Genomic DNA, 26,017 nt, shown 5'->3' with positions numbered 1-26,017 from the left:
ACTTCCATGCCCCAGCCTAGCAGGGGTGGCCAGATTTCTTTGCTGTTAAGAGGATTACTGAGACGTTCTCCTTTATAAAACCCAGAAGACTCTAGGAATAATAGGAATGAGCAAACAAGAGATGTCAAGGAGAAAGGTTACAAGCAAGGGTGATCCTTCAAAGAAGCTCTCTAAGCAAGGAGAGGTCAAAGAATGTTTTAAAGGACACTGATAAGCGGGAGCTTGCTAGTACTGGGCGCCAGTGTCGTAGGCAAGCTGAGGGGTCAGCTTACATACTCCATTAAGGGTTAAGCTCCAAGCCCTTCAAGAACTTTGGGTGAGTCAGGGCCAGAGACAGATGAAGAAAGGAGACACCTTATCTCTAATCAGCCCTGCCTCAAAATAGCTCTCTCTTCCCTGGGGCAGAGACCCGTCATCTCTATACTGCACTGCACGGCAGCGTGGAGGTGTCCCAGCCCACTTAGTCAGAAAGTCAATGAGTGTGCTTGATTCATCTCTTACACAAGTTAGAGCTCTCTGGGTGAGAGCAATGCATAATTCAGCAGCCTTCAAAATGGCTTGCCTAAAAAATCAGAATGTTCCTGTCAGGAAGGACCATACAATTTATCTGGATCAACTGGTCATTTTACAGATGGATAAACTGAGACCCAGGAAAATGAAATGGTTCACACGAGGAGGAAACAGGGAGTCCGTGACTGGGCTACAGGCGAAAACCCAGAATTAGAGCAGACATTCTTTTTCTCTTGGCAATGATGCTGTGCTCATCTGAGAAATGAATGAAACACTCATGCCCCCAGTCAATTTTCCTTCCGTTGTTAAGGAAATCATTTTCAATGCTCCGAGAGCTTCCAAATCAGCACTCTCACAGGCAGCTCTTGTTAAACTCTTCCACTGTGAGTCTCTCAAACTTCCTCTTCTATCTTCATAATCCAGACAGCTTTACTTTTGAGGTTCTATATATGGGCTGCCACAGTTGGTCCCCCTCCCCACTCCCCGAACCCGGCTGTTGGAAGAGAAAGTTACAAATGGGTAATTGAAGCCCTCAGGGTATTGCTTAGAATGGGGTCAGACAAAGATTCCCCCCAGTCTCATCAACAGCTCATGCCTGCCAAGGGTTATGACTCACAGCTTGGGACCTGCTCTCCCAGGGGGCATCTGTGAGAGGCACAGCCCAGACATTCCTGCTGCCTGGCTTCCTACTTGCATAGTGCATCCCTTTGTGTATCCTCTACACACTCTGGGCTCTGTCAAGCGCTGTAAGAGGCACACAAGGTCTAAACAGGAATGGGGCCAAGCCTGGGGCTTGCAAAGGCTGCTGGAAACTGGACAAAGAAATGGGATGCAGAATGTGGACAAAGGGCTGGAGTGTGTGGTTAGGAGATGCTCTGCTCCATCTAGCTTTATGCAGTTTTGTTGCAGGTTATTCCCATCCAGGATTTTGTGTTGGAGACGGAAGAGAAATTGAATTTCAGCTCCCTTCCATTTCTCCATGATCATCAGCTCTTAAATGTTCCTAATTATTTCTTGCATGAGTCACTTGACTGGACTTATCACAGCTCTGAGGTGGAAACTGGTCCCTATCTGTTCCTCATATGTGGGATATTTTTCTTCTACCTAGACTCCAACTCTTCTACTCCCCACGAGGCCCAAGGCTTTGTAGTCCCTTTAGGGTTTCCCGCTCACTATAGCGCTGGGCACGTTTGTCGTTGTTTAGTCACTAAGTTGTGTTTGACTCTTTGCAGCTTGTTGGCTCCTCTGTTCATGGGATTTCCCAGACAAGAATACTGGAGTGGGCTGCCACCCCCTATTTCAGGGGATCTTCTCAGATCGGGGATCAAACCTATGTCTCCTGCTTTAACAGGTGGATTTTTTTACCCCTGAGGCATCAGGGAAGCCCTGCTGAGCACACGCAGGTACTTAACAAGTACTTAGTAACTATATTCTACTGGGTCAGCACCAAAGCCAGATCACACCATGAAGGCCTTGATTTTACTCATGAGAAGGCAAAGGGCATAGAAAAACAATCATCCAAGGTTTACACACAGTGAATGGCGGGTCCAGGTTTCAGTCTTAGGTCCTTTGAAATGAAATCCAGCCCTTTCTGTCTATTGTTTATCATAGGATGGAGACAGAAAATATTATGCTAAAGACCTTTAGGCTAAAGTCAGTGAAAAGTGGAATAGTATTAGCTTATTGCTTGAGGGGTCTTACACTTTCCATGTCAACATTTTTTAAAAGGACATTTTAACTAATAGATCCTTAGCCTATTATACGTGTTACATAAACATTCTCATACAATCATGTAATTATAAAAGTATTTTTTTCTATCAGTTCAGTCATAATCAATTGCATTATTGAAATAAAAATGTTTCCTTTTTAGCTGAAGATCTAAAACTTGTATGCAAATTAATGCCTGTAAATGAGATTAATCTCACTAAATGAGGTAAGACCTTACTATTCTAATATCAACCCAACATGGATTTTAAACTTCTCAGTATCATACATATTCATGTTCAAAGATTATCCTATCAAACGAGCATCAACAGGTATCAGTGGGTGCTTACTGGTTGCACTGCATGGTTCTAGTTGGCCATTAAATAACTGACTTTGAGAACTTAGGTACATACTAATGGACTCACCATTTTTAAATGCCAACTATGGGCCAGGAACCTTGAAATACAATTTACATATGTTATTTCATTAAATCTTCATGATAGTCTTATGATTTACAAATGAGTATTCCAAGGAGGAGAAAGGTCATTAACGTACTCAGAGTCACACAGCTGATAAATGGCAAAGCTGAGATCTGATCCAGATTTGAGTGACTCTAAATTTCGCACTTTGAAACATCTAAAATATCTACCCATGAACATCTAAAACATCTACTCATGAACATCGACTCTAAAACATCTACTCCTGTTTTATTGACTACGTCAAAGCCTTTGACTGTGTGGGTCACAACAAACTGGAAAATTCTTAAGGAGATGGGAATACCAGACCACCTGACCTGCCTCCTGAGAAATCTGTATGCAGGTCAAGAAGCAACAGTTAGAACTGGACATGGAACAACAGACTGGTTCCAAAAAGGGAAAGGAGTATGTCAAGGCTATATATTGTCACCCTGCTTATTTAACTTACATGCAGAGTACATCATGCGAAATGCTGGGCTGGATGAAGCACAAACTGGAATCAAGATTGCCGGGAGAAATATAAATAACTTCAGATATGCAGATGATGCCACCCTTATGGCAGAAAGCGAAGAACTAAAGAGCCTCTTGATGAAAATGAAAGAGGAGAGTTAAAAAGTTGGCTTAAAACTCAACAGTCAGAAAACAAAGATCATGGCATCTGGTCCCATCAGCTCAGTTCAGTTCAGTTCAGTCGCTCAGTTGTGTCTGACTCTTGGCAACCCCATGGATTGCAGCACACCAGGCCTTCCTGTCCATCACCAACTCCTGGAATTTACCCAAACTCATGTCCATCGAGTTGGTGATGCCATCCAGCCATCTCATCCTCTGTCGTCCCCTTCTCCTCCTGCCCCCAATCCCTCCCAGCATCAGAGTCTTTTCCAATAAGTCAACTCTTCACATGAGGTGGCCAAAGTATTGGAGTTTCAGCTTTAGCATCAGTCCTTCCAGTGAACACCCAGGACTGATCTCCTTTAGGATGGACTGGTTGGATCTCCTTGCAGTCCAAGGGACTCTCAAGAGTCTTCTCCAACACCACAGTTCAAAAGCATCAATTCTTCGGTGCTCAGCTTTCCTCACAGTCCAACTCTCTCATCCATACATGACTACTGGAAAAACCATAGCCTTGACTAGACGGACCTTTGTTGGCAAAGTAATGTCTCTGCTTTTGAATATGCTATCCAGGTTGGTCATAACTTTTCTTCCAAGGAGTAAGCGTCTTTTAATTTCATGGCTGCAATCACCATCTGCAGTGGTTTTGGAGCCCCCAAAAATAAAGTCTGACACTGTTTCCACTGTTTCCCCATCTATTTCCCATGAAGTGATGGGACCAGATGCCATGATCTTCATTTTCTGAATGTTGAGCTTTAAGCCAACTATTTCACTCTCCTCTTTCGCTTTCATCAAGAGGCTTTTTAGTTCCTCTTCATTTTCTGCCATAAGGGTGGTGTCATCTGCATATCTGAGGTTGTTGATATTTCTCCCAACAATCTTGATTCCAGCTTGTGTTTCTTCCAGCCCAGCGTCTCTCATGATGTACTCTACATATAAGTTAAATAAGCAGGGTGATAATATACAGCCTTGACATACTCCTTTTCCTATTTGGAACCAGTCTGTTGTTCCATGTCCAGTTCACTTCATGGCAAATAGATGGTGAAACCATAGAAAGAGTGAGAGACTTTAAAATCACTGCAGATGGTGACAGCAGCCATGAAATTAAAAGACGCTTGCTCCTTGGAAGAAAAGCTATGACAAACCTAGATAGCAGGTTAAAAAGCAGAGACATTCCTTTGCTAACAAAGGTCTGTCTAGTCAAAGCTGTGGTTTTTAAAGTAGTCATGTATGGGTATGAGAGTTGAACTATAATGAAAGCCAAGCACCAAAGAATTGATGGTTTTGAACTGTGGTGTTTGAGAAGACTCTTGAGAGTCCCTTGGACTGCAAGGAGATCCAACCAGTCCATCTTAAAGGAAATCAGTCCTGAATATTCATTGGAAGGACTGATGCTGAAGCTGAAACTCCAATGCTTTGGCCACCTGATGCAAAGAACTGACTCATTGGAAAAGACTCTGATGCCGGGAAAGATTGAAGGCAGGAGGAGAAGGGGACGACAGAGGATGATATGTTGGATGGCATCACAGACTTGATGGACATGAGTTTGAGCTAGCTCCAAGAGTTGGTGACGGACAGGGAGGTCCGATGTGCTGCAGTCCATGGGGTCGCAAAGAGTCAGATGTGACTGAGCAACTGAACTGGACTGAAAACTCACACTGTCCTTGCTATACCAGAGGTTCTCAAACTTGGGGTGGTGGTTGTGATTCAGTCACTAAGTCACAGCCAACTCTTGTTACCCTATGGACTGTATTCTACCAGGCTCCTCTGGATTTTCCAGGCAAGAATACTGAAGTGTGTTGCCATTCCCTTCTCCAGGGGATCTTCCTGATGACCCAGGGATCTAACCCAAGTCTCCTGCACTGCAGGGATTCTTTACTGACAAAGCTACCAGGAAAGCCCTTCAGTATCACCTAAGGAACTCTTCAATAATATGCATGCCTGGGTTCCACCACAGACCCATGGCATGAGAGTATCTGGGAGTAGAATCTGGATTTCTAAAAATCACCAGGTGATTATAATATGAAACTGGGGTTCAGGACCATTGTGCGAGGTACACTGCGCTTCAGACTCTTCTACTATAAAGAAGGAGTTTAGATAGACAGCTCTAAGGTCATGTCTACTTCTGCAGTCACCAGAGCTGTGGTGAGAGTTGTGTGGGGCCCATTGCTCCTTGAGAAGCCAAAGGAACTGGGAATAAGCAGTGGCTCAGACGGTAAAGCGTCTGTCTACAATGCGGGAGACCTGGGTTCAATCCCTGGGTCAGGAAGATTCCCTGGAGAAGGAAATGGCAACCCACTCCAGTACTCTTGCCTGGAAAATCCCATGGACGGAGGAGCTTGGTGCAGGCAACTGTTCATGGGGTCGCAACGAGTCGGGCGTGACTGAGCGACTTCACTTTCACTTTCCACCCTGCCAGACACTCTCCCAACTTTCTATTTCAGTGTAGGCTATGAGCAAAGCTGGGTAAACATCGAGGGAAAAGACATTAAAGCATACAATTATTTCATGTAGTTTTGAAGTTTTATCTGTTTAATTATTTATATTATTCAGAACAAGGGCCTAAAGCTCTAAAAGATTCCCCATGCCATCTTTCCCCTTATGTCTTCTTTTGAGGTATCAATCATAGTTCTTCAATGAGATCCATATCGCTCCAAACTATTTCAGTGTTACTTCTGTACATCATTACATCCAAAAGTCTTTTTAAAATGTTCATACATTTTGATCCAGAATTCCTCTTGTGGAAATCTATTCCAAGGAGATAAGCAGAAATAGCTTTATGAAGATGTTCATTTCACTATTATTTATTATAGCAGAAAATTGGAAACCACTCATATGTCCAATAGTAGGGAAATGATTAAAACATAGTATAGCTTACTAAATGGTGAAATGGTGATCATAGGTGAACTTTACATACAGAGACTTTTAAATGATGTGGGGAAATACCAACATGATGCTTAATAAAAAATGTAGGATATTAATGCATATATATGGAATTTAGAAAGACAGTAATGATGATCCTATATGCAAGGCAACAAAAGACACACAAATGTAAAGAACAGACTTTTGAACAGACTTTTGGGAGAAGGCGAAGGTGGGATGATTCGAGAGAATAGCATTGAAGCATGTACATTGCCACATGTAAAATAGATGACCAGTGTAAGTTCAATGCATGAAGCCGGGCACTCAAAGCCGGTGCTCTGGGACAACCCAAAGGGGTGGGGTGGGGTGGGGAGGGAGGTGGGAGAGGAGTTCAGGATGGGGGGGGTACATGTGAACCAGTGGCTGATTCATGTTGGTATATGGCAAAAACCACCACAATATTGTAAAGTAATTATCCTCCAATTAAAATAAATAAATTTTTTTTAAATGTAGGGTATACCAAATTCTATAGTGTGGGTCTGCGAGTTAAATTACATGGAGTTGAGTAACTTTAACTCTACATGGTACTGAACCAAACTTGGGTCTGCTTGCCTGTGAGAGGTAAAGCCAATCTATGGCACCGGGTTGTGGTGAAGGACAGTGCAGCATTTACTGCAGGGTGCCAAGCAAGGTGTTCAGGACAGCAAGTGCTCAAAAAGCCCAAGTTCCTAGATGGGCTTCAGGGGAGCATTTTTAAAGACAAAGGGAGGGAGGGGCAGCCCAGGGTAGGATCAGCTTGTGCACAGTTCTCTGATTGGCTGTTGGGGAAGTAAAAGGGCAGAGTCACCGGAGTTAATACTATCAGTCCTTAGGTGCCAGTAGGTCTGGGGGCTACATGCTCATGGTCATTAGGTAGATAATTTCTTCCATTTAATGGTGGTTTTAGTATCTGTGAAACAAGGTAGGAAAGGTCAATCAGATACTATTACCTAGATACTTCAGACAGGAGCTACAGCAGAGGGTATGGGGGGTGGGGATCTGTCCTGAAAAGGCCCCATAGGGTCCTGCTCACTTCCATGTACTTATTATTATACATTGGAAAAAGAAAAATACTCGAACAGAGAGAAGCCCCCGTGGCTCAGATGATAAAGAATCTGCCTGCAATGCAGGAGACATGGGTTCAATCCCTGGGTCGGGAAGATCCCCTGGAGAAGGAAATGGCAACCTACTCCAGTATTCTTACCTGGGAAATTCCATGGAGAATGGAGCCCGGTGGGCTACAGTCCATGGGTCGCAAAAGAGTTCGACACGGCTTAGTGACTAAACAACAACAACTCCTCAGGCAAAGATTGAAGTACCTGAAATTGTTTTCACCATTCAACCCAATTCTAAATGTTTGGAGAAAAGAATAAAATAGTGGATCTGAAGCAGCAAAAAGTGTTATATTTGGCCCTTGGTCTGTAGGCTGGTATAGACATAAGATTTATAAACAGCAGGGTAGAAACAGGAAATCACAGGTCAGATAATTCTTTAGGTGTAGGAAGAAAAGATACATTTCAAATTTGAGTCAATATGAAGGAAGAGAAAACAGAAAACCCATTGGCCAAAATCAGCTCTAATCCAGGAAGGCTGTCAAGGACGTGGGATTCACAGGTGAGTTAATTTAGAACAGTCAAGGCACCATTTTCTAAGTATTCTCATAGCCCTTGACGCGGGTAGGACGCGTAGTGCTGAGCTTGGCCCCACTTCACAGAGGAGGGGACTCGCTGGGTGTCACCGCGGCAGCAGGAGGGCGCGGCTGAAGCCCCAAGCCCGGTCCTCCGCTGCCACCAACACCATGCGCCCAGCCGGCCAGGAGGACTGCGGAGGTCCCGCGGTTTTGTACCAGTTATCCCCCTGCCGGCTGGGACTTTGGACTTTATCCGCTCGACAGAAGCAAGGTAGGCCCCGAGGGCAGGAACCCGCCACAGGCTGGGGCGTGTCGGGGGCGAGCTGGGGCCCGAGGGTCACTCACCATGGGGTGCGTTCATGCCTCCAACCTGACAGCCCCGGCGGGCCTTGACCTTGGCTAGCTCGTGTGGGCCCCTCATGCCTGTGTTTTTAAGTTTAGGTGTCTGGTTTTCCCTCTCTGACAAACTGAACCTTGTACTTTTTTGCTAATCACCCGTGTTTGCTCAGCAATCGACAAACAGCTGCAAGACTGCAGGTGGTGGCCGAGCATGCGACCAGTCAGTCCAAGTTCCAAGGGGTCCCTGGGCGGGGGGGGCCGGGGATGCTGTGACTTGGGCTGAACCCCAGGATCTTGCCCTAGACTCTGAAGGTTCCTACAGCTCCCTTAGGCTAAGTTTTGTAAGATGAAAGATGCCCTGGGCCACAATTCAGCCACCATCTAGTACATTTTAACGAGAGGAAAGCCCTCTTTACGTTTAAGAAACTGATAATACATTTAATGCTATGATGTATTAATGATGGTAGTAATACTTTTAGGAAGACTGTGATTCTTGTTTTTCTGTTTCTTCCTATTCTTTTGAATTCAAAACAGGTCCCCTTTCTGCTGCTTTTGTTCAAACCAAAGCAAGCTTTTGTTCAAAATAGGACTTACTGCACACTTACAGGTTTTGATTTTCTAGATTTGAAAATCTATTTGGAATTTACGCAAATGCCTTTCATCTCAACACCTCTTGTCCAGATAGGAGCATGAATCTGTACTTCTCTTTCCTTCCACACACTGCATTTTGGATATCTTGCAAACATGTCAGATTGTTCATCATTAAACATATTAAACATACTCTTATTAAAGAGCTGTTGCAATGCTGCTCTCAAATAATGTTTATCTTTGCATTTACAAAGGGAGCTAGACGTTGCCAAGACAGTCAGTAACAGTAATATGTAAGGTGCTTGGCAATTCTCTTTCTTTCTCTGGAATCAAAAAGTTCTCTTCCTGGATTAGATTACCTCTAGCCCTCAACAGAGATGTTCTCAGTTTGTTTAATACCAGACCCCTAAGATTTTATCCAGTGCCATTTTAAGAAATGGTCAGGTGAAGAACAACTTTAAATTCTCTGTGAAGCTGCTGTTGTTGTTCAGTCACTGCTGTGTTCAACTCTCTGACCCCAACGACTGCCATAGACATTTGTTATGTTGCTTAATATATAAAACCCTTGCAAATAATTTCCACCTGAACTTTAGTCCTAAAGAAAGTTTGGTTGTGCTTTCTTTTCTCAATTAATGAAAGCCACAGAATGCAACCTACAGTTCTTTTTGCCTTCACTGCCAGGAATCTCAGAGCGTTATTCTCTGCTGAATTATTGTTTCGAGTGAGTCACTCACAAGCTTCCCTATTTTTTTATTAGTAACGGCTGACACGCAGCACACCTTGCAGCTGTGGGGGCCCCACCCGACACTGGGACCCTGGGTGCATGCAGCTGTCTGGGCTGTGCTGGGACACCACAGCTCATGAGTCATTCCTTATTTCCCCTCAAGTGTTAGCACAATTTCCTTCATTCAAGGGTCTCGAGTGCTCAACTCATTGTTCAAGAAAGCCTGACATCTGTGCTTCCTTCCATACCACAGGAAAACTTTCTCATTTCCCTAGAATGTATTTGTTCAGTCCAGAGGTATCTCCAGTTGTGAGGAGAGGAGTATTACCAAAGGCACTCAGGAAGCCACAGGGAAAAACTTGTTCAGGGTTCTGAGGACCCTTAGAGGAAGGGCTGCTGGAGAAGGGGAAGAGAGTAATGTCTCTTGAAGCTCAGCTGTGTGCCAGGTGCAGTATATGCTGAGTACTGGGCAGTTTGGGGTTTTTTTAACCTTCCCTGCAGGCCTCTGTGGAGAAGGCGATAGCACCCCACTCCAGTACACTTGCCTGGAAAATCCCATGGATGCAGGAGCCTGGTGGGCTGCAGTCCGTGGGGTCTCGAAGAGTTGGACACAACTGAGCGACTTCACTTTCACTTTTCACTTTCATGCATTGGAGAAGGAAATGGCAACCCACTCCAGTGTTCTTGCCTGGAGAATCCCAGGGACGGGGGAGCCTGGTGGGCTGCCGTCTATGGGGTTGCACAGAGTCGGACACGACAGAAGCAACTTAGCAGCAGCAGGCCTCTGAGGGAGGCACATTTATACCCATCTTCCGGATGAGAAAGCAGACTCAGAGGGGCTAGAGGACTTCCTCAAGTTACAGTGCTATTAAGGGCTGAGTTGTGGAGTCTAACCCAGTTTGATAGATGCTGGGGCTCATTCCACATTCACTGTAAATTCTGCCCACAGAGAATAAGGCTGTGAATAAACCGTCTCATGGACTGAGAACACAGGCCTCAGGCAGGGACTCTGAGACCAGGGTGGCTGGGTTCAAAACCCAGGAGTGTCACCAGGGGCATGACCCTGGACAGATGACTTAACCTCACCCCTGCCTGTTTCATATGTCTACAAAATGGGGAGAGTTGTTGTGAGCAGCACGTTAACCCTGGCACAGTATCAGTCTTCCACAGGTGTTAATTATCACTCTCCAGTTATATATACCCCAGTGTTGTTTCATTGCTGCTTTTTTGCCCAAATGATGGTGGTGGGGTTTGTTTTGTTTTGTTTTGTTTTGGCTCCACTGGGTCTGTTTTGCTTTTTGGGAGCTTCCTCTAGTTGTGGTGAGCAGGGGCTGCTCCTCGTTGTGATGCACAGGCTTCTCGTTGCGGTGGCTTCTCTCTCTTCTTGGGTTTCAGTAGCTGTGGCCCATGTGCTCTTTAGCATTGGCTTAATAGTTGGGGCACACGGACTCAGTTGCTCTGCAACACGTGGGACCTTCCCCAACCAGGGATCAAACCCGTGTCCCCTGCACTGGCAGGTGGATTCCTATCCAACCGTGCCATTAGAGAAGTTCATGATGGTGTTTTCCTGTCTGTCTCTATTATGAAATCATTCGCTTGGAATGGTAGCTCTTGATAGTGGGGTCATCTTTGGAACAGCCCAGGCAGGTTTTTAAATGTTGATGCCTGTCTCCCACCCCTAGAAATTCAGATTCAGTTGATCTAGGGAGTAACCTGAGTAGTGGGGAGAAGATTCTTAGTGATGCTCAAAGTGTGGTTCCTGGACCCACAGCTCAGTATAACCTGGGAGCTTGCTTGTTGAAAACACAGATTCCCAGGCCCCCACCCCAGAACTACTGAACCAGATTGTTAGAGACTAGAGCTCAGCAAAACAGGTCCTCTGGGTGATCTGACATCCACGAAGGTCTGAGCGCCAGTGCTCCAAGGGAAGGAAGTTCTTGAGACCACCTCCCTGTCCTAAGTACAAGGCCCAGAGATATAGGCTGACCTAGAGGATCTATATGCTTGTTTACACTGAACGAACCCCTGGTACACGAGAATCCTTATGACCCTCCTGAGCTGTGACTCCATTGGCCCATCCTCTCCCAGCCCCAAGGAAAGCCAGCCCCCCACCAGAAGTCTGGTTAAATGTCAAAGGCCATCAAGGTAAAATAGCCCCATTTGTACATTTCATGTTGTGGGTCATGAAACCATGAACCAAAAATACTAAATTCCTCTAAACCCACATAACCCAGAGTCCTTTGGCTATAGCCCCTCACCTCCTATCAGAGTAGCCCTGCCCTAAGCCGGCGGACACCAAGACTGCCTCCTCTCTCCTGGGCACTGAGGCACGCTCCCATCCTCCTGCTCCCTTTCCATAATCAGTGCAGTCTGGTATTAACACACTTCGGAAGGTTTGAGGTGGATATTGCAGGATAGAGCTACTCTGTCCCTTCCAGTGCCTCTGTATGACTCTGTTCTGATGCCTGACATGACGCTCTGACACTCTCAGAGGCATGGATGTCTATTTCCCTCTTTTCCTTGTAGAGCAACTCCCAGAGCACTCATCCCTTGGCACCCGTGTCTTGTTCCTGCTCCTTCAGTCATCATTAGTCTCTTTTGAAAATGAGAAATGTTTGCATTAAACATTTGCCTTCAGCGTTTATCCAGATCCTGTGGAACTTGTGATCAGAAGATGTCTCTCCAATGTCATACAATATATCTTTCATCATCTGATTGAAAGAGAAAGGCCATTGTCACTTCTAGAGAAACAAATGCCATCTGTGCATCTTTGGTGTAATTTCTCATGGGGACAACACTCATGTTTCCTCGTGCTTCATGGAGCCATCCACTGGGAAAGTTGTAGTAAAATTTTATACTTTTTTTTTAAACAACTCATTCTAGATAACTCTGCCTCAGTTTCACAGGTGAATGAGCAACAGAATCATTAAAGGAAGGGCAAAAGAACAAGGCAAGGGAGCAGAAGAGAGAAGGCATGAATGAGTTAGCAGGGAGGGAGGGGGAAGAAGGCAGGGGGATAGATGGGTCCAGGGTTTCTGAGATCTAGATCCAGGAGAAGTTAGAACAGGCAGGTATGAAACGCAGCCTTAGCAATCGAGGTGGAAAGGGAAACGTGACGACTCCTGTTGCTCTGTAGCAGGATGTTAAGGGGGCTTTTCCTCTTGCGGCAGAATCTCAGCTGATCCCTTAAAGCTAAGGACATGGGGGTACTATCAGCCACTCCAGAGGCTATGGAGGGCAGGAGACCATCCACACAGAACATGCTATGCAGCGACCCAGAAAAGGGAGCCCAGTGACCCTGAGCCCATCACCTCGGGCTGTGGGGAGGAGAGGTGGGGTTGATGAAGAAGACAGAGAGGTGAGTTGTTAATATGCTGAGAACATGACTGTCAACCTCAAGCCAAGTGGAGAGAGTTGCCAGAGAACCACTGGGAGCAGGTGGGGCACCTCCCAGGAGGGGAGCTGGACATCCTGTCTCCTGGCTGATCCAAGCAGAGCGGTGGAAGCTGTTCGGCCCCACACCATGACGGGACTGGGACAGAATGGGGGAGAGGCTTCTCAGCAGAGCCTGACCTGCATCCCCAGGTGTTGAGGGCCGGAGCCTGTCACAGTGTCTGTGATATACACTGAAATGCTTCAGCCCAGATGGGTTGACACTGTGTGTGTGAAGATGTACCCTTGTCCACATCCAGAGGCAGCTACCACAGGATATACAGTTATCCCTATCTTTGAACAGTATCAGAGACTCTGCTCATTAGCGTTGTTGTTGATTGGCCACTAAGTAATGTCCAACTCTGCGACACCACGAACTACAGCACGCCAGGCTTCCCTGTCCTTCACCGTCTCCCAGAGTTTACTCAAACTCATGTCCATCGAGTCGGTGATGCCATCCAACCATCTCATCCTCTGTTGTCCCCTCCTCTTCCTGCCTTCAGTCTTTCCCAGCATCAGGGTCTTTTCTAATGAGTCGGCCGCATAAGGAGTACGCAAAATGGATTTAATTTCGTGAAGTTAATAGGATTCAAGTTATGTGGGTTGGCCAAATATTTGCAACTCTCCTCACATGAACTGAATGTAGAGCTAGGGGCCTATAGCTTCTAGCCTAATATGCACCAGAGATTTTTTTTAAAAAATCATTTGTTAATTTTAGGCTGTGCTGGGTCTGCATTGCTGCACTCAGGCTTTCTCTAATCGAGGGGAGCAGGGGCTGCTCTTCCTTAAAGGGTGCGGGCTTCTCATTGCGCTGCCTTCTTTTGTCATGGAGCACAGGCTCTAGGCTCGTGGGCTCAGTAGTTGCAGCATGCAGGCTCTGTGGTGTGCAGACTTCAGTAGTTGTGGTACGTAGGCTTCTGTATTTGTGGCGTGTGGGCTTAGTTGCTCTGAGGCATGTGGCATCTTCCCAGACCAGGAACTGACCTCACGTCCCCTGCATTGGCAGGGGGATTCTTAACCACTGGACTACTAGGGAAGTCTCACACCTGAGGCTTGATCCCTACATGGTCCTGTGGCTGGCAGTTGGCTCAGAGCAGTCTGGTTGTCTGATGGCCAAACCTATAGTTTATTTGAATCTTACCTCTGCAACACCATGATGTTTCCCTTAGGTTAGTCTTTTGTGCAGAGACAGAGATTTCATGATAACCTAATAGTAGATTGTGAAGGAATAATCAGCTCTCACCTACCTGTACACATCACCTGGGCTTCCCTGGTGGCTCAGATGGTAAAGAATCTGCCTGCAACGTGGGAGACCTGGGTTCGATTCCTGGGTCGGGAAAATCCTCTGGAGAAGGAAATGGCTACCCACTCCAGTATTCTTGCCTGGAGAATCCCCATGGGCAGAGGAGCCTGGCAGGCTACAGTCTATGGGGCTGCAAAAAGTAGGACACTACTGAGCGACTAAGCATAGCACACTTGTCCATAGCAGCAGCTACTGTTACCTTTTATTATTTTTTATATTCAACTGAGTCCAACTTGTTCAAGTATGTACAACTCTCATTATTGAAGGTATTTTTACCATCATCTTCCTAAGTAGCTTATGTTTATATCTCATTAAGTGGAAATCAAGGGATGGCAAATTAGTTTTCAAACATATTCTTTAAAACCACCAACTGAATTGCAGCGGAATGGAGCAGGAAGGAGACATGTGTCAGTAACCCACTGCGGCTGTAACGAATTACTGCAAACTTGTTATAGCAGCACAGGTTTATTATCTTGGTGTTCTGGAGGTCAGAAGTCTGAAATGGGTTTCACTGGTCTAAAATCAAGGAGCAGGCAGACTGACTCCTTCTGGGTGCTCCAGGGAGGAATCTGTTTCCTTCCTTTCCCAGCTCCTAGAACTTGAGCTCCTTGGACCTCAACCCTTTCCCCCTGACTCTCTGCCGCTTCTTCCTCCCTCTTTCACTTACAAGGATTCCTGTGTCGGTAGGTTTACCAACCCAGATAATCCGGAACGTGCTTTCACCTCAAGATCCTGAATGTTATCATGTCTGCCAAGTCCCATTTGCTGTATAAGGTGATCTATTAACAGTTTCCAGGGACTGAAGGCTGGACATCTGGGGAGCAGGGGCAAGGGTGTGATTCTGCTGGCCACAGGACAAGCCCAGGCATGTGAGCTGGCGCTGTGTTCCTCTCTCAGAAGACCTCTCAGCCTGCCCTACTGGTTAACCGGGCAAAATGATGGCCTCGAGGAAATAAGCTCTGGGTATTCTCGGGAAAATCACACCATCAATCCACACTCCAGTTTCTTCATCTGTGAGATTATAGAGTTGACTGTTCTCTAAAGCGTCTTCCAAATCTAAACCCTATACTCCTCTTTTCTTTGGCAAAATAAGCTTTTGAAGAAATCTGGCTGCTTAACTCAGAGGAGCCAAAATGATGTTGCCCTAGTGCACGGGGGTCCTGTGGTACCACACCCCTGCCTGGGGCTGGGGAGACTCTGAGAGGCTGTGGGGTGAGATCCTGGGAGGAAGCCAGCACTCTGCCCTCCCAGAGACAGAGGAGGGACCCAAGAGGCCCAGGTGGGAGGTTCCAGCTGACAGGCCGCCCCAGGGGAAGGTGGTGCCTCAGCCTGACCCTTTCTGCTGAGTCACCATCAAAGGCCTCGGGAGATGGTGCCCATCTCAGAAATGGCTGCTGACTCAGGGCTGCCCCAGGGGTCCAGGGATGACTGAGGGATGAGTCATGGCCCTCCCAGGCCTGCTCCTTGCACACTGACTACCTCTGAGCTCCCTGGAGTCTCAGGCTCCTAGAACAGCATGTCTCCAAACACCGGAGATGGATGGGACCTTAGACACCATTTCACAGATGTCCTTCCCTGTCAGGTGACCTCCAGCTGGCCATGTTTTGGCTTTCTAGCTACTCTGATAAATCACCCCATTTTGGTGGCCTACCTCCCTCTCTGGTCTGACCTTAAAATCAAAGTCCGTTTTGCATCCTCCTCCCTGGGCTTCAGTCACTCCAGGTCCTCAGGACTCCTCGAGGCCACCTACGTTTTCCATTGTCAAGGTCATCTGCCAGCAGGAGCTCCAGACCATGGATCGGGGAACCAGGGCTTCCTGTTCCTGTCCTCTGAGCAGCTGTGGGGCATTCAGCAAGTCACACTGTCCCTTTAGGCCACACAGGGGTTTAAGGATATTTCCTCCAAAGCCCCTTTCGGCGGCAATTCGCGGGGATCAGACGAGAGCATTCAGACCAACAAGGACCTACTGTATAGCACAGGGAACTCTGCCTAATGTTACGTGGCAGCCTGGATGTGAGGGGAAGAATGGATAACATGTATATGTATGGCTGAGTCCCTTCGCTGTTCACTTGAAACTCACAGCATTGTTTATCAGCTATACCCTAATACAAAAGAAGCTTAAAAAAAAAAAAGAATAGATCTCCTGAAAGTCCCCTTTGGTTGTGGAAGTCAGTCATCCTGTGTCACCGAATTCCCGAATATGGTGAGTCTGGCTTGGCCTGGGCAAAGCCACGGCTACCCCCAAGTGCAGACTTTCCTTAGATGAGTTCTTCCTGTGGCTCTTGACCTCCTGTCGGTCCCCCTACCAGGAAGGTCCCTAGCCATAGCCTCGACAACCAGGCGTTCTCCTGAGGGTCCTGTTCCTTTCCTGAGCAGGTCTCAGTCCTGCTCTCCCAACCTAGACTAGACTGTCCCCTCATCATGCCAATCTCCTGGGGGGTCAGAGGAGCAACACGGGAGACCAGCTATGGCTTATTCTCCATCCACATGACGAGCCTGTCTTTCCTGTTTCCTAGCTGGACCTGCCTAACCAGACGGGCGCTGGGGTCACTGTGTGTGACAGATGAGACAGACTCCTGCCGGTGAGGTGATGCTGAGGGCGGGCTGTTCTGTGGCAGATGTCACCTCTGTCCTGCAGAGGGGCCCCCAGGCGTCCCCCCCATCCACCCCCTAGGGCCTATGCGGAAGGCCTTGTCCCCCTGCCTCAGGCCTGGCCACACTTTGCCAAAGTTCCAGAATCTTCTTGGCCCCTTTGAACCAAACAGATGCTCTCTGAAAGAGAACAGGGTTGCCCTTTTGCCATATCCATTTCAGTCAGCTGGCATCTCATATTTCCCCTTTAAAAAATGAGCAACTTTTTCTGCTCATCCAGCAAGGCGGAACAGTTTATTTCTGTCATGGGTTTAGGCACCACCCTCACCTCTACAAAAGGAAAGAAAATCAATTATGTGTGTTGTAAACTAGCTTCCCCTGGGCCAGGCCCTACTCAGGCAGACCCTAAGGGAGAGAGGGTCTCCCTCTCCCCCTCTCCTCTTCCCCAGAGGGTGCGTTCCCAGCTGGGGAGGGGAGAAAGGAAGGCCTATTGTTCCCACCGGCCATGTGCTGGGTGTTCCCCCTGGGAGTTAGAAAAGCCTGCCTGGAGATGCGATCATCTCCCGCCTGGTGTTCTGCTGGTTTTGTTTCTTGTCTTTTTTGCTGTGCCTCCTGGCCCAGTCCCCCCAGCCACCCCCCACCCCTGTGCTGCACCGGTTCGTCCTGTCCCCTGTGTGCGCCTTTGATGTCCGGCTCAGTTCTGGGGGAGCGGAGGAACTTCTCCCACCTGCCAGACTCTGGAGGGAGTGGGGTGTTGGGGGGGTGGGGGTGGGTAGGCAGAGCGAGTGAACAAAGGCATGTGGGGGGAGGGGTGCCAAGAAGGGAAGGGGCGGCTGCTCCCTGCCTGCCAGTGTTGGGATGGGGGACGCGGCAGGGCTGAGCCGACATCACCAACTTCTCGGGCCTTCGGAGCATCCTGCCTGCTGAGGCTCCGAGGCAGACTCCGGCAGGAGCAGCCAGGAAATTCTGGTCGGGTCCCGCCTCTGCCACCGTGTGACCCCGCGCGGCCCTGCGCCTCCCAGGGTGAGCCTCTCTGCCCCGAGTGGGGCAGTAACTCCACCTCCGCCCTTCTGCTTCCTGGGCTGAGGGTGAGAGGCGCTAACACAGCCCTCTCCGAGGAGGCGCTGGGAGAAGCAAAAGGCCTTTGTGAGTCAGCGGTGGGAGTCGCTGCTGGGTGCTCACCCACGGTTTACCCGCCACCCCGGGTCACATAAGCATCTGGTGAGCTCGTGCTGCCCCCTAGAGGCCATACCGCTCCTCATACTTCACCTATTTCCAATTATATTTTTATTTTCTCAAAACCATCAGAGAAATTAAGGATGAATATGTAATAACCCAGCGGTGGATCTGAATTACTTTTATACCAGTGAAGTAACAAAATATATTTTAAAATATTTTTTTAATGGAGGCAGTGGCCCATGAGGGCAAAAGAGTACAAGGCAACCCTGGACCTAAGGTCTCAGGTGGCCTGTCCGAGCTCATCCTTCCTTGGGCAACTACCTGCTAGCTGGCTGCCCCTCCAAGCCGGTGGGGAGGTCTGACAGTGGCCACCTGCCAAGGCCTTCCCCCAAAGGGCCCATGTTTTCCCCCAAGATGATGGAGATAACATGGAGGAACAGATGGAGAAACCGAAGCAATTTGGCTGCTTTTCTTCAGGCTTTAAAAAGCCTTTGAAAATCCCCAAAGATTACAAAATGGCTTGATAAATACCTATCTTTCTCTTTGCTGATATTGAGACAGCACTAGTTGGCTTGGAGAGAAATTAGGGCTCCTGCATATTAACAATAATGGCTGCATTCCCTCTTTATGAGAAATGTTCTCAGAGTGTGCAGTGCAGCCCCAGGTGGCAACTGCCCGTATTTTTAGATGAGGAATTTGGGGCCTAAAGGGTCACATGCTGGTGAGAGGGGAACCATAGCTTGAGCCGGAAGATTCTGGCTTCAATACCCCCAACTCCCCCACCCCCTGACACCCACCGCCTTTGAGTGCTGGGCCCCACCCTTGCATGGCAGGGGAAACACCGCAAAAAAGCCAACAAGCCTTTTCCCTCCATACCCGTGGGATTAGTAATCTAGTCAACGGTTGGTCATCCTCTAGTTGTGATGAATAATCATCTGAAAACTCATGTCCTTTGACCTGGTTGCCACTTTCCTTTTCCCTTCTCATCTGACAGATTCCTTGAGAGCCTTGGACATTCCAGAGAGCTCTGCACGCCCCTCCCTGGCCCCTTCCCAGGCCTCTCTGAGAAGCTTCTCTTTAGACTCGGCCTCCCGGCCTTGGGACAGGAATGAAAGGCCATGGGCCTTCTGGAGGCTTCCCTCCATGGTCCCCTCTGGCCCCACGTTCTCTCCCCTGTCCTAAACAGGCAGGATGATAGGCAGAACTGAGGTGAATGTTGTCAGTACGGTGAGCACAATGCTGAAAAGCGTGGAGGGGCAGGTAGGCAGGTTCGTCAGAGGCACTGGGGACCCAGGAGGGCAGTGGACACCCCATCGTAGGTGCCTGGTTTGCTGAGAAGGGCTTGCAATACCCGCAGTGCAGTGGAGTGACACGAAGACTTGCTTTCTTACCCACATGAGGCATGAACATTCCAGCAGGTGTGCAGGAAGCCTTCTTCCAGGTCTTTCATCTCTGGGGTGAAACTCAGATTGTATGTGGGTTCTCACACAGGCTAGGAAAACACGTTTCATAAACATCTCTTGCATGCCAGCTCCTAGCCGTTTTTGCATATGTCAAATCACATAACCATCAGAAGTCCCTGTGAGATAGGGATTATATGGTAGGTTTTATGCATTAATAAACTGAGGTTCAGAGAGGCTGAGAGATATGGCAAGGATCACAGAACTAATTGGGAGAGTATCAACTCAGAGCATAAGATAAACTCCTAAAAAATGCTGCCTACCCTTGAGACCACAGTGTGCCCGACCTAAGACACCCCTGGATGCCTTTCTGCTTTGGGGCTGAAGGGAGCCCCCTGTAGCATGTTAGGTGAGTGCGGACCATCTCCCGGTTGACTGGATTTATAAACTGAGCAATTAAATGACTTAGCTGTGCATCCATGTGCCTCCAACCCCCAGCCTTGGCCTTCATCCCGGTTTCCTGTTCCCTTCCTCCACGGCACATGTGGAGGCCACATCGCCCTTGTGTCAACCCCTGTGGCCTCATTTGTCTGCCACAGACATCCGGGCCTCTGTGGGCAACTGGCCAAGATAAGAATGGAGAGACTGGGCAGGCTTGGGTTTAAATTCCACTTCTGCCATATTTTCAGGGAAACGACTCAGATTTTACGGTAGCGATGGAGGTGAGGTGGTTAGAGTCATAATTATGTCCAAGAAGAGGAAAAGGAGCATCCGGGGCCAGCCCCTCAACAACAGGCAGGCCTTCATGCCCCGAGAAGGGGATGCTCCCTGGCTGTCCATGTTCTCCTCCACACATGCTGATCAGGCTCAGTGTAACCATCTCTGGGAGGGGACCACAATTCACAATGTTTAAGAGAAACCACATGAAATTAGAGGGAGCATTTGCGTGGAGCCCACTGGAATCCACACTTGACACCTGCTCCCTGGCCTCTGTTTCCTCGTCTTTAACATTTAGAGCTAATAATACATAATGCTAATGCTCTCAGCACTTTTCAATAAGTTCACTCCTCCCCTGCTCACAGTGGCCCAATTCCCGCTTCCCGGTGAGGAGGCCCAGAGGTTACATCACCGCCCAGGATCATGACAGAGCTGGACTTTGAGCACAGGTGGCAGCCACCCTGCTTTCAGCCGGGTCTTATGGGAATGATGCGGCCTTCCACTGAGGTGAGAGGCCGGGACTGAGAGAGATCCTGTGTCCTAAGCTTCTGGAATAAAGCACGAATTTGGTTAATGCTCTTTTCCTTCCTGGCCTTCCAGGTAGGTTTGTGAGGAGGGGGCCACAGCCCACCTCTCTCAGCTAAGGTCTGCTTTGCACAGTGTCTCCAGGGATGAGTGAAACGGAGAATTTTGACAAGGTGGGTGGCAATAGGGAGGGGAGAGGAGTGCTAGAAATAGAGCTGTGTCTGCAAGGCAGGGGTCAGAGGGCTGCAAGCATGGCTGGTGCCTTGGTTCTCTGGGGCCCAGCCTGCACACCACAGTGCCACTACGTTGGCTGCGGGTTTGAGTCCAAGAGAGAGGCTTCGGCTCCTACGGCCCCTCACATCATGGCTTTAGCCTCAGACCCCACCCCCACCCCCATTAGAAAAGACCCCAATGCTGGGAAACATTGAAGGCAGGAGAAGGGGAAGACAGAGGATGAGATGGTTGAATGACTCAATGGATGTGTGTTTGAGTATACTCCGGGAGATAGTGGAGGACAGGGAAGCCTGATGTGTTGCAGTCCACGGGGCCACAAAGAGTCGGACATGACTGAGCAACTGAACAACAACCACCACCCAGCTCCACCCAGTGCCAGGGAGCCTGGAACAACCGGAAAGCCTCGGGGGACAGGGAGGAGGGTAGCTCCCGGCCACCCTGTACCTTTCTAGGGCCGGTGTGAAGAAATAGGGCTGCTCTGTTGCAGGCCTAAGATAGTACAGGCCCACACCCAAGCTGCGGCTGCCCCACCCCGACTCTGGCCTGAGTCAGCCGCCGGCAGATGGAGAATGTTCCTCAGAACCAGAAAGAGGTCTGTGTAGGGGCCGCTTTCTGATGGAAGGTCTCCAAGCCCGACTGCCACAGTTCCGCCAGAGCCCAGCTTCTCCATCCCAGGCAGTCCAGGCGATGGTTACTGAGGTGTATTCCTCTGTTTATCGAGATCACACGGGCCAAGGCCAGGTGTTCCCCGGGCCAAAACAAACAGACCTTGACTGGATGGCATGCCAGTGTGTTGGTTTCACCCTGTTCTCTCTGAGTGTCCCTCAGCTCCATTGATACAGCGTGATCAGGACAGTGTTAAGTGAGAGGTGCGCCATGACGACCTGCGCTGACCTTAGCTGGCCTTAGCTGTGTGCTCACGGGCGCTGCCTGCTTGTTCTGGGAAGGGGGATGCTGGGTGGTTTTTTCCCACAAAGTAGATTCACTGAATCCTGGTGACTTGGATGTTTTGGGAGTGGCTGTTTAAAAAATCCCACCCAGTACTTCAGTTTGCTCTGCTGTTTCTAAGGACAGTCACAAGCCCAGACTTCAGGAGGGAGATTCATCCACTGTCCTTATTTGGTTCCTTCCCATGTGACCAGCTGAACTGGGCTCTTCTTGTTCAAGGTTTGCCAAGGATAGTGGAGATCTTGCTTCAATTGCTGGCATTTCAGAAGGGTTCTTGAAATGACAAAACGGTTCCTTTGCACTCTCTCGACATTTTCATCATTGATGAATATTTATGAAGTGCCCACAATGAGGTTGCTTGCCAGTTCTGAACCCAGATAAGAGGGAAGTTTTTTTAATTCAATTGTGGGGGAGGGGAGTGTTATTTGGTTAACTGTGTTTCTTTTAACTTCTGAAAGCCTTCCTTTTCCTGGAAAAAATGAAATGTCATTTTGCAAAGGAAAGAGTAAAGCGTTTGCTAATACATAGTATTTCTTCAGTTATCATTTTGATTCCTGGACAGTTGCTTGTTTTCTGAAACCCTCAAATTACCTTATTTCTTTGCACTAAAAATACTTAGTCAGTTGAACATTGGTTGAACTCATGACTGTGGCAACTTGCACATTCAACAGATAGTTTCATTTTTTCCAACCAATTCTCTCTTTTTTTTCCACTCCACCCAAGAACAAATCATGCATTGCTGGAGTGAGTCACCAGGGAACCCATCTCTGGCTGAGTTCTTTGCTGTTCGCAGTCCAACACTGCCCCCTCGTGGTAAGGAGAGCACGACGCTCTCTGATTTTACCATCTCTTACTCCGTGAGCGAAGGCGATGGCACCCCACTCCAGTACTCCTGCCTGGAAAATCCCATGGATGGAGGAGCCTGGTAGGCTGAAGTCCATGGGGTCGCTAAGAATCGGCCACGACTGAGCGACTTCCCTTTCACTTTTCACTTTCATGCATTGGAGAAGGAAATGGCAACCCACTCCAGTGTTCTTGCCTGGAGAATCCCGGGGACGCGAGAGCCTGGTGGGCTTCCGTCTATGGGGTCGCACAGAGTCGGACACGACTGAAGCGACTTAGCAGCAGCACCCCCGTAACACCAGGGGCTGCTAGCTGGTTTTAACGAAACTGTTATGAGGCCCAGAGTGGCCCCAAGGTCCTGGGGCACAAAAGGGCTTGTTGTGTGTTCTCCAGGGTGAAAGGCTCTGGGCTGTAGATGTGACTTTTACCTCTGTTTGAGACGCAGTGAACCAGACTGTCTTGACCAAGAAACCCCTTCCCTGGGAGCTGGATGCTTGGAAACGTATGTAAGATGCTCCAGGCCTTTGCAGAAGTTTAGCCATAGCAGGAGCTCCTTTAGTGCATGGGCTGGGTTTTTTAATTTCTTTTTTTATTGCTTACTTTGGGGGAGGATATTCTCCTTTATTTTTAATTGAAGGATAATTGCTTTACAATATTGTGTTGGTTTCTGCCATACCTCAGCATGAATCAGCCATAGGTATACGTGTGTCCCCTTCCTCTTGGACCTCCCCCTCCACCTCCCTTCCTATCCCACCCCTCCAGGTTGTTACAGAACCCCGGTTTGAGTTCCCTGAGTTATGCAGCAAATTCCCATTGGTTATCTAGTTTACATATGGTAATGTATATGTTTCCATGCTACTCTCAATTCACCTCTCTCTCTCTCCCCTGCCCCTGTGTCCGTAAGTCTGTTCTCTGTGTCTGCATCTCCATGGCTGCCCTGCAAGTAGGTTCATCAGTACCATCTTTCTAGATTCCATGTATATGTGGTAATATATGCTATTTGTTTTTCTGACTTACTTCACACTGAATAATAGGCTCTAGGTTCATCCACCTCATTAGCACTGACTCAAATGTGCTCCTTTTTATGGCTGAGTAATATTCCGTTGTATATATGTACCACATTCATCTGTCAATGGACATCTAGGTTGCTTGCATGTCCTAGCTATTGTAAATAGTGCTGCAATGAACATTGGAGTACATGTGTCTTTTTCAATTATGGTTTTCTCAGGATGTATGTCCAGTAGAGGGATTGTTGGGTGATATGGTACTATAATTCCTGGTTTTATAAGGAATCTCCGTACTATCTTCCATAGTGACTGTATCAATTTACAGTTGAAGGGCTGGGTTTTAATCCCCTCTCTGGAGCTTCCCTGATGGTTCAGCTGGTAAAGAATCTGCCTGCAATGTGGGAGACCTGGGTTGGAAAGATCCCCTGGAGAAGGGAATGGCTACCCACTCCAGTATTCTACTCTGGAGATTTCCAGGGACAGAGGAGCCTGGCAGGCTGCAATCCATGGGGTCACAGAGTCAGACACGACTGAGTGACTTTCACTTTCTGTTCCCAGAGTCTGGAACATTGTTTGACACTTGGTGAATAGTCCATAAATACTTCTGAACTGACTTCAGTTAGTTTCTGTCATCAACAGTCATGTGCTGACACTGTTTGGGGTCCCTGGTTAAGACAAGGCATCTACAGCATATATAAAGGACAGTCCCAACTCTGATTGGAGTCGAGTTGGAGAACTAGGCCAGGCACAAGAAATGACACTTGCCAGTGTTTTCACTGGAGAAAGCGATGGCACCCCACTCCAGTACTTTTGCCTGGAAAATCCCATGCACGGAGGAGCCTGGAAGGCTGCAGTCCATGGGGTCGCTGAGGGGCGGACACAACTAAGCGACTTCACTTTCACTTTTCACTTTCATGCATTGGAGAAGGAAATGGCAACCCACTCCAGTGTTCTTGCCTGGAGAATCCCAGGGACGGGGGAGCCTGGTGGGCTGCCGTCTATGGAGCTGCACAGAGTCGGACATGACTGAAGTGGCTTAGCAGCAGCAGCAGTGTTTTCACTGCTCAACAAATAACACAGGGAATAAGAGGCACCAGTGTTTGGGGATAAAGGAGAACTCGACCGAGGCCATGACATCACGGTCAGCTTTCCTGATGCGTGGGAGGTGGGCTGTGAGTTAAAGGAAATAATAGTAGCCAGATCTGTCAGGCACGTCCTACCCCGTACCAGTGCCTTTTATGTATATCATTAACGCTTACAACATCCAAGGAATTGTTCTGTCTACCCACAGATGAGGAAACTCACAGCCCAGAGGAGTTAAACAATTCTATCCAAGGCCACTCAGCCCAGAGCAAGACCAACAGGCTTCAAATGGAGAACCCACGCCCTTCCCACCATGCACTGCAAAAAAGGAAAAGTGGATCACAGACCTTTTCAGGTACCTTTCTGGGGGGCTTAATCTGAAGCAGCTTCCAAAGCAAGCAGCTACTGCTTCTGGGAAGCAAGGGCCAAGAGGGAGGAAGCTGGCAGCCTCAGGTTCTCTGGGCCTGACACTGTCAGGGTGGGAGTGGGGCCATAGGGTCGCTGGGAGGCAACATTTCAGGACTGGCCAGCTTGCAGCCACCAGGGCAGGCTGAGCTGAGGTGTGGGTGTCAGCGCGGCTGTTGGACGCATTCCCAGGGCACAGCGGGTGAGCTGAGTCCACTGCTGAGAGACTGGACAGTTTCAAACTTCATTGTGTGAGTACTTATAAAGAGGCCAGTGATTCCAGGCTGGATGTGGGAAAGTATGATTAAAATGGGACTCGAGCAAAGCTGTGCAGGTGGATGCTGGTTAAGTATACGGACAAACTGTTTCAATTTGAAGCCTAGCTCAACCACTTACTAGCTGGGTGAAACCACCTCCACATGGGTTCCCACCCACCACCACCGTAGGGCTTTTTAAAAGACGCTAAATGAATTAATATACGTGAAACAGAGCAGCACCTGGGGCGTAGTGCTTATGTAAATTGGGATTACTGTCTTTATTCTTCTGCGGGCAGAATTTAGCAAAGGCATAAATGCTCTGAGAGTTGTTGTCAAGGCTTCAAGTCTGATGAAGGGCCCAGAGGGGGCTTAAGTGGACCCGTCCAAAGATACTGTTGCTGCTGCTTGGGAAAACAGACGTCCTTATTGTGTTTACAAGAAGGCTTGCGAGTCAGCTGAGCAGAGTGAGATCTTCTATCGTGTCCAGCCAAACAGTGACTTCTAGTGGCGGCCGTAGTTGTTAACTACCTCATACTGCAAACTAAAGGGCTCCTGTCGGGAAAGAATAGCTTGTCAGAGGACAGGAATCACGAGGAGGAGAGGTGGTCCTG

The sequence above is a fragment of the Budorcas taxicolor genome, chromosome 1 (genome assembly GCF_023091745.1).
Source record: "Budorcas taxicolor isolate Tak-1 chromosome 1, Takin1.1, whole genome shotgun sequence".
NCBI classification, from domain to species: domain Eukaryota; kingdom Metazoa; phylum Chordata; class Mammalia; order Artiodactyla; family Bovidae; genus Budorcas; species Budorcas taxicolor.
The sequence above is the reverse complement of the archived record's forward strand: the minus strand, read 5'-3'. Positions refer to the sequence as shown.